Source organism: Camellia sinensis, chromosome 3 (assembly GCF_055761805.1).
Source record: "Camellia sinensis isolate YWXY chromosome 3, ASM5576180v1, whole genome shotgun sequence".
NCBI classification, from domain to species: Eukaryota; Viridiplantae; Streptophyta; class Magnoliopsida; order Ericales; family Theaceae; genus Camellia; species Camellia sinensis.
In genome coordinates this window covers 32,280,374-32,295,676 of record NC_138963.1, presented here as the reverse complement: position 1 = coordinate 32,295,676, position 15,303 = coordinate 32,280,374, and the positions used below count along the sequence as shown (strand labels likewise).

Here is a 15,303-nt window from a genome sequence, read left to right as displayed (position 1 = left end):
GTTAAGATACAAAGGAGATTGTGAGAATTTCTAAAAAAATTGAGATCTCAATCATTTTTTTTTTATGCAATTTAATTTGCATCGTTAAGTTCTGTTATGATATATTATGCACCATCTCTCTTCATTGATGATGGAAGTCTTACTCTTTTATTTTGATATTTATTAATAAAGTTTCTTCATCAAAACAAAATAATAATAATAATAATTTTGAAATAAAAAATTTATTTATAAAATATATAGAAGAGGATCCCTTTTAGTCTAAATTTTAAATTAGAGGGCGTTGTTTGGGCCCGTGAAGTTTACTGTGGGTTTTGTTTTAATGATCTGAACCGTTCATTCTATTAGGCATTTCGTGTATTTTGTTCACAAAAAAATTAGGTCGATTCAATAACTATAACTTGTTCAATTTATTGTGTTTATCACTAAAAAAATGTATGGTTTATTTTTAAAATACAATTATTATATATTTTTTTAGTAAAAAATTGAACAAATTATAATTATTAAATCACTTTAATTTTTTGTGTGGATGAAATACACGAATCATTCAACAAAATGAACGGTTTAGATCATTAAAACGGGACCCGTGGTGGGGCCCTATGGGTCAAAATAGCACCCTTCAGTCCAAAATCTAGACTGGAAAATCCTTCTCCAAAATGTATTAGGCCTTGTTTGAAAATTTATTATTTTGACTGATTTTTTGACTTTTTTTTTTAAAAAAAAATATAAAAAAATAATATGATAATTTATAGTTGGTTTTTGGCTAAAAATTCATGTCTCCAAAAGAGACTTATCAATGAAATTTATAAAATTATAAGGATAAAGATAAGTGTTTTTTTTTTAATATATTTTATTCAAAATAAATAAAAAAAGTACTAACAGATTTGCCAAGTTTGGCATCCTCTAAAAAATTTAAAAAGTCAAAAAGTCACTATCTTATTTAAGTCACATCATCTTATTTAAGTCACATCACCTCTCTAACACATCACTTCAAACCTAACCCATATTTCATAAAAAGTCAAAAAGTACACTTATTTAGTCTTCCGAAACTTGATATAAATCTAGGTTATGAAGTCTTAACATGATGAGATGATAATCTATTATATATAATAATAAATTGCATATTTTATTTGGTGAACACAATCACATTATTTTATTAAAAAAAAAAAAACTTTCACATATGAATATGTATTCAATAGACATCTAATAATTGCTCAATGATTTTTCTTATTCATTAAATTATTCAAAATTAATAAAAAAAATATATAAATTCTTTATTCATCAAATTGCCCATCCATCACCAAATCATTCAAAAATTAAATGTAAAATAGCAAAGGTATCAGATTTACACCACCACTAATATATATATTATAAAAAGTATAGGTTATGAAAGAGGATGCTCTGAAATGACTTCATTAATATGAGACATGTTATATTGTGTAATTATCATGATTATGGCTCTATTTTATTAACTCAGAATAAAAAAACCAAATGTTTCTGACTTTTGTAACAGTTTTTGTCCCCATAGGGAAAATAAAGATTCCTGAATGTGCTGTACATAAATTAAAGGAGATGTCTAGAATAATTTGAATAAATATGTTTTTTAATTTTTTTTATAAAAAATATATATAAAAAATAGAGAGATAATATGATTAAAAAAAATAAAAAGAAATATACTTTTGTAGTGCACCCAAACATTCTCAAAACATTGAGCAAGTTCTGCCTCTGCTTAACTAAGGTCTCGTTTGGAAACAGACTAATTTAGTAACTTTTTAACTATTTGGTTAAAAAGGTAGGTAAAAAAAACTTGTATGTTTGGGATGACTTTTTGGCTAATTACGAAAAGATGTGCAAAAAGTAGAGAGAAAAGAGAATCTTTGACTTTTTGGTATGAGTTGTTGGTTTTTTGACTAATTTAGGCTCCGTTTGGCAAGTTGGATTGGGGGCTTTTTTAGCTATTTTAGCCACAAAAGACAAAATATACTATTTTAGCCACAAAAAACAAAACATCACATCCAACCCATAATCATTACACTCTTCTCTCACAAAAAAAGTCAAAAAAGCCAAAAAGCCAAAAAGCCCTTCTCAAACCAAGCTTTTTAGCCCAGGCTAAAATAGCCAAAAAAGCCAAAAAGTCAAAAAACCAACCCACTTCCCAAACCAAGCCTAATTTTTTAGCTAATTGGCTAAAAAAGTAAGTCCCCAAACGGGGCCTAAATTTCCATTTCTGTACCAATGGATTGGACTGTGATTTTACAAGAAAAAAATATTAAACTCTAGAAAGAGTTTCATCTTGTTTGCATAATTTTGGACAAATTAGACTCATAGTCTCTGTTATTTGTCTCTTATGTTAATTTAGTTCTTATATATTTAATTGTGTCAATTTTATCTTAGATTTTTTATATTGTGTCAACTTAATCTAATTGCAAATGTCCCTTTAAAAATTAGACTAAGATCATACGACAAAATAGTTTATTTGCTCTCCTCAAAGAGATTGAGGTGTTGGCCTTCAATTTGAAATAGTTGATTCCTTTTAAATGTAAGAATTTGTCTTTGATTTATGTCTAATTTCTTAACATTTGTTATCAGTTAGATTAAATTAATATAATATAAAAAAAATTAGGATAAATTGATACAATTAAAACTATATAGATTAAATTAACACAAAGAACAAATTATAAGAACTACGAGTATAATTTTCTCATAAAGTTTTTATTTCACTACACATGGTACCTTAGGTCTAATTTTTAACTTTGGGTGATCGGATATTATTTGCGACGTTAAAGATTGATTTAGTGGATGAAATACTCTCTTACCAAATGTAATTTCCGTTTTCAAGTTTTATTATTGTATACAGCATTCTTTTCCGTATATCCCTATGATAGTACAATAAAAGGGCAGCAAATTACACTCATGCAGTTCAAAAAAGAAAAAAAATATATATATATATATACCATGCAATTTATCACTTGTGCCAATTTGGTTCTTATAGTTCAAATTGCATCAATAATACCCTTAAATTTTTCTAGTTATATCACTTTAGTCCAATTGATATTACCCCATTAAAAATTGAACAAAAATTAAGTGAGTCGTGTTTTATCTCGTTTTTATTAAATAATTGAGAGATAAAAACTAACTCATTTAGCTTGTGTTAAAAAAAATATTTATCAAGTATCACATAAGCTCACATGATAAACACTGAGGGCCTGTTTGGTTTAATTTTAGAATTATGATTTGAATGTAGAGTTATATTTTGAGTTTTGAATTTTTGAATCACGATTTGAAAAGAGAAAATTTGTTTAGTTATGAGTTTTGAAAATAGTTTTGGGATGATTTATAATTTTTTTTATTGATTGATGTATAGAATGTGAAAGAATGTGATAGGAGAGATGAGAGAGAACAAGTGATTGATTAATAAGAATAAAATTTTTTAAAAAAAAAAGAGGAGAGATGAGTTTTGAAAGTAAATTTGAATTGTATTTTAAAAATATGTTTGGTTAATATATTAGATTCAAATTATAATTTAAAAATAAAGTTGAGTTTTGAAAAATAAACCAAACGCTACCTAAATAATTTTTTCTACAAGAAGTTTGCTGACGCAGCGGAATATACGGGGACTAGATATCGTTCTAGTAGACAAAAGGGGCTCTCGAATCCACGAGAAAAATAGAACCTTGAATCCACAAGGAAAAGAAAATATCTTAATATTGAATGAAAAAATTGTCTTTGCCATGGGACTTACATAGCTATTTATAGTAAACCAAACCTAATGCTTGTAGGAAAAATAATTCTAAAATAAATTAGGAAACTTAAATCAATACAAATTAGGAAACCTAAGAGAATAAGAAACTAGAATTCTAAACTATTTAAAATCCTAGTCAAAATCTAATTCTAAAATAATAAAATTAAGAAACCTAATAATTCTAAAATATTTATACTAAATTACAAGAATCCTAATAATATATCAAAAATATTAAAACGAAAAAATATAAAAATTCTTAAAATCTTGTCCTGAAAATCTTGTCCTACATCAGACTCCTCTTCTTTGAAAGAACTCGTCCTCGAGTTCATATTAGAGATCTGCCATTGTCCATCCCAAATAAAAAGATACTTGGAATACTTCAGTTGTTTGTCCCTCTTCTGAACATTATATGCAGAGAAGTTTACTTTCTGAAAGTTGTTCTCTATATGCTTCAACTGGTTGACAAGATCAATTAGACAAGCATTGAAAATCAAATTAAATTACTCCACACCAAGAAAATCAACGAAGTGTATTTTATGTTGATGTTGGATACTCTTTGGACTCTGCTCTGTCTTAGAATCAGTTGGATATTCAATTATCAATCTTGGAATATCAATTGCAACATCCTCAATCAACTTCTTTGGTGCACATGTCAACTTTATTACCTCATCTTTTATTTCTTCTTTTCCATTGAGTTCAACTAGATCTCCTTCTTTTGCGATCTCATAACCATCATAATAATCAAGAGATGATAGTTCCGTCATTAGAAGCTCTTGGCTACCTTCAACGTTTTTCTCTTGCTTCACCTTTTCATTGTCTTCTTCAAACATCTTGATCAAAATAATTTCAGTGACCTCTCGTTCATCAATTTCAACGTTCTCGCCATTATTGAAATCAACTTGATTTTCTACTTCAATTGAATGTCTGTTTGGGCTTTCAAAATTTTGAAACATTGAGATATTCAAAACCTTTTCTTCTTCAATGTGTGGTGAAGCGTAACAAATTTATTGACCTATAAGACTTGATTGACCCAAACTTGGCAAAGCCGTAGTCATGTTTCTCGAATAATCTTTATCCACAATTGCATAATAATTATTGAGTTGCGAAGAATATTGTGAATCAGAATTACCTTGGAACAATTGTTTCGATTCAAGCTTTCTTTAATATTGTTGATACAATATTTGCCCATGATTTGATTGAAGGAATCTAGAACTCATCAACTTCTTCATCTTATGCCACGTCCTAATGGGTTGTTTGTATTGTCGCCTTCGACCATATTGCAATTGTTTCCACCATGTAGAAACATAACCTTGTAACTTACGTGCGACATATTTGGCTTGCTTTTCTTCAGAGATTTCCATACACTCAAGGAATTTGTCAACTTTACGAAACCAATAAATAAAATCCTCGGCATGACAAGAAGCATTAAAATAGGAAATTTCTAATGGTACTTGATAATTTGAAAAGTCATGATTGATACAATTATTGCTATTGAACACATCACTGAATCTTCGTTGTTGCCTTACCGACTGATATTCACCATAATTCTCGAATAACTCATCTTTAGATTTATCCTCATTATCATATTGATAATAAGAAGATCGTCTCAAGACGTTGTGGTTAATAGGTTGGCCTTGGGCAAATCCCATAGCACGGTTCCTATTAACATTGTGACTAACAGGTTGGCCTTGGGCAAATCCCTTTACTCGAATCCTATTAGATCTTTCTCTATGATCATCGTCAATAGAGCGTGTGCTTCCTCTTTCGATGAATGACATCGAGCCAGGAGAAACCTTGCTTTGATACTACTTGACGCAGCGGAATACACGGGGACTAGATATCGTTCTAGTAGACGAAAGGGGCTCTCGAATCCACGAGAAAAATAGAACCTTGAATCCACAAGGAAAAGAAAATATCTTAATATTGAATGAAAAAATTATCTTTGCCATGAGGCTTACATAGCTATTTATAATAAACCAAACCTAATACTTGTAGGAAAAGTAATTCTAAAATAAACTAGGAAACTTAAATCAATACAAATTAGGAAACCTAAGAGAATAGGAAACTAGAATTCTAAACTATTTAAAATCATAGTCAAAATCTAATTCTAAAATAATAAAATTAAGAAACCTAATAATTCTAAAATATTTATACTAAATTACAAGAATCCTAATAATATATCAAAAATATTAAAACTAAAAAATATAAAAATTCTTAAAATCTTATCCTGAAAATCTTGTCCTACATCATTTGCTTAGCTCCTCAACAAAGAAAAATGGTAATCTGCGATTTTTAGTTTTGCTTTATTTCTTATTTACATTTTGTTGCCCTCTTGTTTTAGTTTCATTTATATATATATATATATATATATATGGATATATTTGAGAGAAGAGGGCGAGTTAAAATCATGACTTTCTAGTGAGGTGTATGAATTTTGATTCCAGGATTAATCCCAATTTTTTTTTTTTTTTTTTTGGTACAAGAGCATCAAGGGACTCCATACTTAACCTTTTGACACAATCAAATCACCCAAAAGCTATACATATTTGGCAGCTCTATCAAAAGTTGATTAAGTGGTGTTTTGAAAAGTTGGTAAAATACTAATTTTTTAAAATTTTTAATTTATTTTATTTTTTAGTGAATAAAAAATATAAAAAATAATATGAATCAAAATAAATAAAAAATCAAAAATTAACTTTTTACCTCCTTGCCGCATTCATAAGATCTATAATTACATGCAAGCTTGTCATTGTCCAAAAAAAAAAAAAAAAGAGTACAGCTCCAAAAAGGTGAATAACAACCATAAGTAAAAAACAAACATTTCTATTGGCTAAAAGCTAAAAACAAGGCAAATTAGAAAAATTAAACATCGTGACATTTATATTTAGAAATCAAAAAACATATTAAGCCTTCGTTTGTAATATGAGTAATTTTTTAATTTTTTTTTGACTATTTCAATCTAGAATTAAAAGTTTTTTTTTGGAATAAGTTTTAAAATTTTTATGAGAGAAAAAATAAAATGATTATGATTTGAATGTGATATTTTATTTTATTACTTTTTTAGCCTATTTTATCTTTTTATGAATAAAATAACCCAAAAAAAAAAAAAAAAAACCATACTAAGTAATCTTTTTCTGACCACTACCTAACATGTTTTGTTTCTTTTATCCATCTCATAAATAAGTCAACTACGTAAGTGTAACGGAGCTCAAAATAAGTCAACCATAAGCAAAAATGAACAGTGTTAAACTACGCAACAAAAATGTAACCAATGGCACTAGTTAGTTGAAAAAGAATCTCTGCACCTAACTAAGAAATTAGGGTTCTGACTAATTTGTTTGAATTTTTTTTCATATTATTATGTTTGTTAAATGGTTGTGGCTACATATTAAATTACTTTCACATTTCAAATAATTCTCAAAATATTTACAACGCATGTCCAACTAATGACCCCTTCCAAAATATCTATATAACAAAACAGTTCAGAATTTGAATCCTGATGTGACTTCTGGCCTTGTGTCAAAATTTAGACCATTAGATTGATTTAATCTAAGGGCTCAAAATATCTCACACTCATTTGTCCCTCTCATTTTCAACGCACACCCAATCTCTCTCTCTCTCTCTCTCTCTCTCTCTCTCTCTCTCTCTCTCTCATTTATCTCTTTCTGATGATTTCAAATTTGGAAAACATACACCCTCTCTCTCTCCATCGAAGCCCATTCTTTGTCAGAGCCCATTCCCTCTCTTCATCTTCTCTTTCTCCCTCTCTCTCTGCATCACAATCTTCATCAATAGTGGCAACCCTAAACACCATTGAATATTGACGATGGCACTCTGCCTCTCTCTCTACCTCCATCGGAGCCCATTCCGCCTAACCCTTGCCGGCGACCGAACCCCAAACTCCTTATTACTCTCTTCATCTTCTCTCTTCCTTACTCACTTTTTCTGTTATCCCAACACTGGTAGCCCAAACCCCCTTGAATATTGACGACAGAGCTGCTGCAAAAGGAATAATCTGGTATACATACTGTTCAGGTGAGCAAACCTGGGCTTTTTCTTTAGTATTTATACTTTGTTGGTTATGTGTTCTATCTTTGGATATCTTTACTCTAATTTTTGGATAATCTTTACTCTAATCTTTAATTTCAGTAATCAACAGATTTGTCCAATTTGTGATTGAAACATTGTCCAATTTGTGATTGAGACATTGTCCAGTTTGTGATTGAAACATTGTGTCTGATGTTTACAGTTTGTGATTGATCATTATTTGGGTTTATTAAAATCAAATTGGGGTGGGTGGGGTAGAGGGAGCAAGAATCAAATTTATAAGTCTGGTTTATTAATTTTTTCTTACAATTATCAACTTATTATTATTATTATTATTGTTGTTGTTGTTGTTGTTGTTCGTCGTCGTCGTCGTCGTCTCATTTAAATCTAAATCACATTTCATTTTTCTATTTCAACGAATACGCCCTTAACAGAATTATAGAATTCACAAATAGGTCCTTCACAGTATTATACTGTTCAAGCAAAAGTCTTTGGAATTGGTTGTTGAGAGTTGCATTGTTCGACATTAGTTTAATTGAAGTGGGCTTGACTCTGGATGGAACATCTATCTTATGGATTTAAATGATTTTACAGTTTAGTTGTAGCTTGATTTTACTACATTTTTTTCTTATACAGTTTTGTTTCATGAATAATTACAAAAAAAAAAAAAAGAAATAAGATGCTTCACTCAATTTCTTGGCCAATAAAGGGTTGTGTTTGTGTTTGTTTCATGAATAATTTCTTGGATTAAGATATGTCAAGTTCTCGAAATGATTAGCTTTGTTACAGGAATTCATTCAATTTTGATTGGAGTCTGATTTTGTTTGAAAGTGCCATTAGGATATCTTTGGGGATTGGATTTATTTGTTGATGTTCATGGTTAAGACGCTTTATATGGTTTCAATTACCTCATCTTTTTTCTCTCTCTATCTCTCTCTCTCTCTCTTTTTTTTTTTTGGGTCTCTTTTCTTCTAAAAATCATGTCCCGTCGTGTAAAAGAAGTAAAGAAAACTGTTGGTGAACTTATATTGTTTCATGATTTATATGGTTTCATATCTCTTTTCATGATTTAAACTACAATCTATTAGTTGGTGAACAAGGCAAAGTAGGTTTGTTCTCTTCTACTTTGGCTAGAAGGCCAATGGAAACTAAAACAAATAGACAATCATAATATGGCTATTTGTCATCTTCTTGAAGGGATGATTAGTTAGAGTGTATAGAGTATATAACCTGTGTAATTACCATTCTTGCGTTTTTCTTTGTTATGTATATCTTTGTTAGATACCCTGTCATCATTTTTGTTTATCCATCATTGTCCAAGAAGAGTGATTGAACAATAACTGAGTTGCAAGTTTAATTTGTGAACATAATCAAAGTTGAGGACATCACTTTCTTGCCTTATTCAAAGTATCTGAGTGCATAACTGATCAACAATTTCTAAATTAAAAAAATTAAACTCCTGACTGAGATTCCTTTTTGTTTTTTATTTTGTTTTGTTTTGTTTTTGTTTTTTTTTTTTTTTTTTGGGCATATGCTTAGACTTGAATAAAATTTTAATTGGCAACTTCATCCCTACTCTATATTGCTCATCTTAGTTTTGTTTAATCTTAATTTATAGAAGAAAACCAATTTCAGTAATACCAATCTTTTGAACCAAGAATTTTTAGTGTCTATACATGATACACCTAAAATTTTTAGTATCTACCATGAGATAATTAATTTTGCCTACAATTCACTAGAAATATCAGTAATGTTGTAGGCATGGACAATTTTTTGTTAATACATTTTAATGTGAATACATTTTAATGTGAATATTCTTGTTTGATTCACTACATATTTTTTTTTACAGTTTGGTTTGTATCCACCGTATTGGTTTCTATTGTTTGTTTTATAAATAATTACAAATAATTGTAATAAGATGTGCTCCAGGTCTCACAACGCGAGTTCTTTGCTTAGTAATAAGATTTGTTGCAAGTTATTTTTTTTTTTTTGGTCTCTTCTCTCCTAAAATCATGTCCCACCGTGTAAAGTACTCTTGAGTTTGCTTAGTTGGTGAACTTAGAGAGTAGTGAAATGAAGTAAAGAAAACTTTTCGAATTTAAACTACAATCTATTAGTTGTAGCATTATATAAAATTACTCTTGAGTTTGCTTAGTTGGCAAAGCAATTTTGTTGGATAGAAAACACCATTCTTCTCCTCTGCTTTGGCTAGAAGGCCAGTGGAAACAACAAACCCAAGTATATAAAAAAAAATGTGTTTGAACAATTGAGTTGCAAGTTCAATTTGTGATTTTTGTTTAGATATATTTGTTAGACTTAATTTTGATTTTTGTTTAGATATCCAAGAAGAGTAATTGACCAATAACGGAGTTGCAAGTTTAATTTGTGAACATAATCAAAGTTGAGGACATTAATTTCTTGCCTTAATCAAAGTATCTGAGTGCATGACTGATCAATAATTTTTAAATTGAAACCTTGCTTTAATTGGTAACCTCATCCCTACTGTAGACTTTCTTGGTTTTGTTTAAGAAAATGTAATCTATGTGGATTAGCTATAAAGTTCAATACAATAGTTCTTTTGTATGAATCTATTAAGGGTATTGAATCATGGTTTTATGTAGAGATTTGGAAAGATAAAAGAAAAAACAGTGAGTAAAATATGAATGAAATATAATTTTACTTTTTTCTTTTTTTTCATTTAAACATAATTCCAATTTAATTCTTTTAAACTACCTTTTAACAATTTAATTCCATTGTGGATTGTGTGAAGCATGTTATATTGTTGTTGTTGTTGATTGTTGCATTGTTGTTGTTCATGCTTTTGAATTATTTATCCATAAATCTGCATGAAGCAGGTTATAATTTTTGAATCATTTTATTGTTCATGCTTTTGATTATGAATGTATTAAGAAATTTATAATTGTATTAAGAAGTTATAATTAAAATGGATTGATTTTAGGAATTAATCAAGAAATCAGACATTTTGGGGCTGTTTTTTCTAATAATAATCCAATGATGGGTTGTTTTTTTCCTATTTTTTTCTTTCATTTTTCTACTTTCAAGTAATCAGTATCATTTATTAATCCTGTAAATTGGATTGTGATAATTGAAATGGATTGTCTTGCTTTTTGGCTTCTTATATAGTTGTGGCTTTTTTTAATTGTATTTGGCTATAGAAAACCCAAGTATGTATTCAAAAATAGCAAAACTTAAGCCATCTGATTTTAGCAACTAATATAACCTTAAGTCAAAAACATTGGTTTTTCAAGAAATGGATAGAACATCAAGTTTACACACAACTAGAGAACTATATGCAACTGTTTGGTCCAGTCCAATGAATGTATATTGCAAAAATGATGAGTTTCGTGCTCCAAGTTGAAAGTGTGTCAAGCCAAAGGGGAAAACCAAAATGAAGAGGTAAGAAAATACAGAGTCTTATATGACATTTAGCGAAAAAACCACTCCCCACCCCAACAACTTTGATATGTAACTCCCTCGCTCGAAGCCCTCTCCCCACCCCAACCTTCAACACCCATCGTTTCATTTCATTTCATTTTACATCGTTACATATCTATTTTAGTTTGTTTTAAAGATTGATTGTTACATTCAACTTTCTTTTTTTTTTAAATATATTTATTATATTGTTACAGTGATGCTTAGTTTGTTGTTATGCTTTTGAAATGGATTGAGCAGGTTATAGTTGTATCTTGAATCATTGTTGATTTTGAATGAATAATGGAAATGGGTTGTTTTCTTTGTTGTTTTCTCATATCAGGAAATCATACATTTTTGGGATATGGGATGGGATTTAAGTTTTTTAACATATACTTTATGTGTTGCTGGAAATTGTTGTTTAGCGGATATAGCTTTGAACTTTGCTAAATAGGAATTGTTGTTTATAGGCTTGGATAGTCAAAATTGTTGATTTTTGGATTTTTCCTATCATTATATATATATATTTTGTCTGAGTGTTTGATTATTGGAAAAAAAAAATAGAGGAAAATTTCATAGCTTCTGGAATTATGAGGTTGGGGTGGTTGAGTTTGATTTGAATATATTTGTTGGTTGTTTAGAGTTTGACTTTGTTGGTTGTTTAGCCACGCTTGGGTGGGTTTAACTCTTTGTAGAGTTCAGTTAATTGCCAATTTAGACAACTTATGTTCAAGTAATGCCTCGATGATAGAGTTAATTACAATCTAAAGTACCTTACTTACCTGAAAACCAAAAATGAAAAAAAAAAAAAAAACTTCAAAAATAAATTTTGGGTCTTTAACTCTAACTTGGAACTTAGTCCTAAATAGATTTACTTCTTTCTACATCTCCTATATTTTATTCTTGCAATTGGATGTAGCCTTTTCATATGCAACGTTTTCTTCTTACAATGTAACCTCTCTCCTACAAGATGTGCCTGGCCAAAAAAATTAGTGCCAAAAGCGGCAAACTTTGGACCAAAACTCATCCAACAACCAACTGTACGTACAACATCTCTAGATTGAAAGGAATTTCGCATATTTAGATTAGCTTAGAATTTGGACTTGCAGTGTCTTCAAATTGATAATTGATTAGAGGAAGGGAAAATGTTGTTTACTTTCATAGTATTTATTTGGCAATTTGATTGAGTTTCTTCCCCTGTTTTCCTTTCCCCTATGTTTTAATCTTTTGGAATAAAATGTCACATGAAACTCTAATGTAGTCTTTGGTTCATTGTAATAAAGTGCAAAGATTCCTTGCACTTCTCATATTTGGTTGACTAAAAGAATAATGAAAAATTCATTGCAATGGAAATCATCATTTACCTCATTCCAATGAATCAAATAAAGTATCAATGAGATTGAAGTGTTTCAAATATGATTAGTGTTCTGATAAATGATTTGGGTTATTTTGCAAAGTAATGTTTTGTGATCTTTTGTTTTTATTTGATTGTTAAAAATTAAAATTATAATGAGAAAGAAATAACTCATTGTACTTAAATTATGGCACAATTAAGTAATCAAATAGTCATTGTACAACCTATTGGTATTTAAACCCAATCTATTTATAACACTATTAAATGAGTTATTTCTTTACTATAGATCTCTGGTGTTTCAACCTCTTCAACAATCTTGGAGTTCATTTTAATTCATATCATACACAATATTCATATTTTTTAATTCATATTATAGTTTATGAATCGAGGCTTAATTTCTTAGTTATTATTTATAATTTTTCTCATAATCAAATGCTTTTGTATTATTTTTTACAGGTGGATGATATGTTAGAGGAAACAGTAATATTAGATCTCTATACTCATTTTTTATTTAACTTCATTTCTTAATATAATTTTTCTTTGACCTTTCAAATGCATTTCTATATATACACAGGTTCAATTTCTTCAAAACAGAAATGTCATTGTTGTGATCCATAATGAACGAGACTTCAATGTCCTCTGTGTTCGTTGGGTAAGTCTACTAATCAAATTTATTTGCTTCTCATATTTTTTTCTTAATAATTTTTGCTTATTCTTTTAAAGGCAAAGGCAAAGGTAAAGGCAAAGGAAAATGAAAAGTTTAAAGGAAAAGGAAAGGAAAACTACTCAAGAAAGGGAATAAAAAATACATAAATGGTATGGTTGTTTTCAAGTTTGTTTTGGAACATGTGTAAAGAAAATCATAGGGAGAATGTGATATTTTGGAGGATGCATAATCTCTGTGTAATTTTCTTTTTTACTATAAAGTTTGTGAAGATGGACATGATGCTTTTAATGATGTTTAAACTAAATTATGCATCCTTAAAAAATTATAAAGGATCTTTTTACAAAGATATATAAAATTTTCCTAATACAAGAGGGAAGTAACTAAAGTGTAAAAAAGAACACAAATGATGAAAGAAGGAAATAAATTGAAAGTGTATTTTAATTAAAATTGTGTTTAAATTATGATCAAGTCAAAGTTTTGTAGGATTCGGTTGAAAAAGCTATAGAGCTCAAGAGGATAAATAAGACCACATTGCTCCGATGGAATTGTAATAAGGTATCTTTGGTCCATATTGTTTCAATATCTATTTTTCGTATTGTTTCAATACGCTAATGCTATTGTTTTTTAAATATTAGATTGTTGTGCATGCTCCTCACTGGAAAAAGTATACAGAAGTTGATACATGGACATTTCAGAATGTGATGGAGAACAAGTTTGAAGATGTCCAAGCGCTTTAGGGGTGGCCAAGTACTTTTTGTAAAAGAACAAGTTTGAAGACATTATTTGGCATACATTTTGTAAAGTTGACAAATATTTTGTAAAGTATATCCTTGATGTTAACCACTTTTGTAAAGCTTCTTATTAATATGTACTTCATTGAATTTCTGATATTTTTGTAAAGTCTTTTATCAATATAAAAGGTTGGATCTTATGGATGGTTATTGAGTGTGGACAGTAAAGTGCTCTTGAAAATTCACTAAATTTAGTATCTTTACATATTTTGGTGGAAGTCACATGTGCTTGACATGGTTTTTGTGAAAATTAGTGTCTATTGTGCATGAATAATTTATTGGTGGGTTGAAGGATGATGTTATAGTATTATTGCCTCTTAATTTTTATATACTTTAGTTCCTCCTCCCCCCTATCATGGTTATGAATTTTCATGGTTTGTTTCTGAATTCATTTTTCTTTTCAGGACCTCTGACTTTCCAACACAGTTGGTTGTGAAATTAGCTTGGGTTTGTTGTATCATTCATGATATTATGGTATTAACAATAAGGTTAGTCTTTAAAATAACTTGGATTAGTTTTATTTCATTTATTTATAAGTAGTTAGCTGAGACTGTGAAAAAGTTTGGAGGATTTGAACTATTCCTATTGATATTCAATGTCTTATTAGAATGATTTGAACTATTTATTAAACAGGACCGATTTTGAAAATATGTTAGAGAATAAGATGGGAACTCTTGAAGGCATCACCCAAATTATGTGAATAAGGTGAGAAGCCTACATTCATGATAAATTCATTAGGAAATAAAATTTTTTAAATTTATTAGTTATTTATTTCAATTTTCTTTATATCTTTTGTTCCTATTTTATGTGAAGTTTTAAATTGGAATGATATTGTCATTTTAAATTGATTTATTATAAATGAATTCCATAGCACGTTCAAACAAAAATTGTTCACAGTGCCTTCAGGCACGGCTTATCCCTAGTGTATATATATATATAGATTAAGTCATAATTCATTTGCAACTCTAATTAAATGTATTGATCAAACACTACTTTTAAAAACTAGCTTGTATTGATCGACCACTCTTAGAAAACTAACTCGGAACACTCATAAAGTTAATTGAATCAAGCTCAAATATTGCAATACTCGATTTAGTTCTATCCGTTTACAGTTGTAAGAACTTGTTTGGAGTGAACTAAAATAACACATTTTTTTTTATTTTTTTTAAATTACATTACCTCTTTATTTTTTTACGTATTTTTTTTTTATAAAAAATTAAAAAATATACTTATTTAGATGATTTAAAATAATTCCTAAATGTATGCATTGAAA

At 28.9% G+C, this 15,303-nt stretch overlaps 1 long non-coding RNA gene across 4 annotated transcripts; it reads left to right on the top strand.

The window, feature by feature from the left end:
- Positions 1-7,420: 7,420 nt before the first annotated feature.
- LOC145822443 (uncharacterized) lies at positions 7,421-14,177 on the top strand. Of its 4 annotated transcripts, XR_014363729.1 has the most exons (6): positions 7,643-7,774; positions 13,029-13,052; positions 13,147-13,224; positions 13,296-13,388; positions 13,723-13,794; positions 13,875-14,177. It is a non-coding gene; the product is annotated as an uncharacterized LOC145822443 (long non-coding RNA). The 4 variants fall into 4 exon arrangements; XR_014363726.1 differs by lacking the exon at positions 13,296-13,388 and having other exon boundaries at positions 7,421-7,774; XR_014363728.1 differs by lacking the exon at positions 13,029-13,052 and having other exon boundaries at positions 7,425-7,774.
- Positions 14,178-15,303: the final 1,126 nt, after the last annotated feature.